General features: G+C 43.5%; 1 non-coding gene across 1 annotated transcript; it reads right to left on the bottom strand.

Annotated features, from left to right (window-relative positions):
- Positions 1–682: 682 nt before the first annotated feature.
- Positions 683–789, bottom strand: LOC114005713 (U6 spliceosomal RNA). Its single transcript, XR_003547548.1, has one exon. It is a non-coding gene; the product is annotated as a U6 spliceosomal RNA (small nuclear RNA).
- Between the last annotated feature and the right edge of the window lie 1,625 nt (positions 790–2,414).

Genomic DNA, 2,414 nt, shown 5'->3' on the forward strand with positions numbered 1-2,414 from the left:
CCCCCCCTGCATGGACTGTGCAGATACGCTCAGTGGCGGTTGTGTCTGCTCCTGCTTTTTCTAAACCTGCCAATCCGAAATGCCCACAGAAAGCCCATCTAAGCAATATCCTGGATTCCGATAAACCCTTTGATCTACTGTCCTCCTAGGGGAAGGTTATTTCTGCTTCATTAAAACACATCTGAAAACTTTTCTGTCTTTAATTTCTTTTTTTTTTTGACACAGAAATGGTTTATTACCTGTTGAGGGTAATATTCTCAACTGGAATGGTCTGAGAAGTATTTCATGTTGAGTAGATTCTCTTTATAAGCCAAATGATGCATATCAATAGAATGTTTAAAATAATAAAAATAACTGGGACCAGCAGTTAGTGTAATGGCTATGTCACTGGACTCCCATGGAGTTGACCGTGGTTTGAGTCCCGGACCTAGTAGCTTAAACTCATGCTGGGCACATGTGCGTGTGTGCCCAAGATCCTGAGAATGGAAGAGAAGGGACTGTGGCACGGCCATCCCCCCTGGGGGGTGATTTCTTTCTTTCTGTCTCTGTATTTCTGGTGAGCTCACATGCCCTATACAAAACAAACAAACAAACAAACAAACAAACACTTCTCAAAAAAAAACACATAAAAATAAAAATAAAATTCTGGGGGAAAAAAAGCCATTTGCTGCAGCTGATGTGTAAAAATATGGACCGCTTCACAAATTTGCGTGTCATCCTTGCGCAGGGGCCATGCTAATCTTTTCTGTATCGTTCCAATTTTAGTATATGTGCTGCCGAAGCAAGCACACTAACAGGATTTTAATTTCTTTTAAGAATTATTTTTAATTTAACTTTATGTATTTATTTAAATTTGGTCAGAGCAGGACAGAGTAAGCGAGAAAGAGAGAGGGGAGACATTAGAAAGCAAACCGCCAGGCCCAGTACTCGAATGGCCATGTGGGAGTCCAGTGCCTTTAACCACCACACCAACTGCCGGACCCATTTATTTATTTATTTTAATTTGTATTTTTGGTTTTTATTTTTTTTAATTGCCAGAGGGTGTGTGTTTATCAGAGAGACACAGCCAGAGCAGAGGAGACAGAGAAAGCACTCACCGATGGGTCATGGTCACACCATTTGGTCTCCTCCATTTCTCCATCCTGTGGGGATTCTGAGTATGCATGCACACACGCATATGTTTCCCAAGCTTCTAGGTCTGGGATTCGAACTGTGGGAGCTGGCACACTTAACTACCAGGCCACAGAGCTGGCCCTGAAAAAATGCAAGTTGTATGCTTAATGTATGTACCCTTTAGTGGGTCATATTACAACACAGCAAACATTTCTACAGAGGTCTGCTTCTAAGACCAAGTGGTGGCATGATGGCTGACTGCATGGTTTGAGTTCTGGACCTGGCAGCTTGAAAAAACATGCTAGCCACCTGTGCATGAGTGCCCGAAGTCCCAGAAGGAGAAATGGAGGAGAAGGAATTGTGGTGTGACATCTCCCTCTCTGCCTCCTGCCAGTGGGTGCACATGTCCTCTGGCAAAATTTCAAAGCAAGAGGTCTGCTTCTGAAACTGTCACGTTCACAGTCTCCCACTAGTGTCACGCATCTTTGTATTAATACAGTTCTGAGTTGTATTAAGTTTTCATGATTTTTGAAAATAAAATTGCCATGTGAGAGACCATGCTTGTGTGTTACTGGCTCGAGGTCCTGTGCACTTTTTTTTTAAAGAATTATTAATTTAATTTAATTTATTTATTCATTCATTTATTTTAATTTGACCAGAGAGACAGACACACAGAGAGAGAGACAGAGAGAGAGAGAAAGGGAAAATGAGAAAGCAAGCCACCAGGTCCAGGACTCCAACCGTGATCGGCCACGTGGAAGTGTCCAGCGCCTTAATCACCACACCACCTGCTGGTCCCCCTGTGCACTCCCCCTGTGCACTGTCTTCTGAGCATGCGTGCAGTCTGACGTCAGGGCTCCTATGACAGCTTTGGGTTCTTTTGTTTGTTTTCTTTTTATGGTGGTTTTCTTTTATCTTCTTCATGGCAGACTCGGTGGTCGGGGGAACTTGATGGCACAGTGGTCAAGCTTGTTTCTCCTGGGGGGCCCTTTCGAGAATATCTGGGCTGCTTCCACAGCCAAAGAGTCTTGAGCTCCGGAAGGTGAGTGACGTGCGGATCTTTTTTTTTTGTGGCTGCGGACGCCTTTCAGCGCTGCCTTCTTGGCCTTCAAAGCCTTTGCTTTAGCTTCACCTTTGGGAGGGACAGGAGCTTCCTTCTTCGCTTTTGGCGCCATCTTGGTGAAAAGGCTTTTTTTTTTTCTTTTTGGAGAAGGTTTTTTTGTTGTTGTTGTTTTGTTTGTTTGTTTGTTTGTGTTTTTGTTTTGTTTTGTTTTGTTTTTGCTATAGGGCATGTGCGCTTG

Source organism: Tupaia chinensis, unplaced genomic scaffold, assembly GCF_000334495.1.
Source record: "Tupaia chinensis unplaced genomic scaffold, TupChi_1.0 Scaffold144326_1, whole genome shotgun sequence".
Taxonomy (NCBI): domain Eukaryota; kingdom Metazoa; phylum Chordata; class Mammalia; order Scandentia; family Tupaiidae; genus Tupaia; species Tupaia belangeri.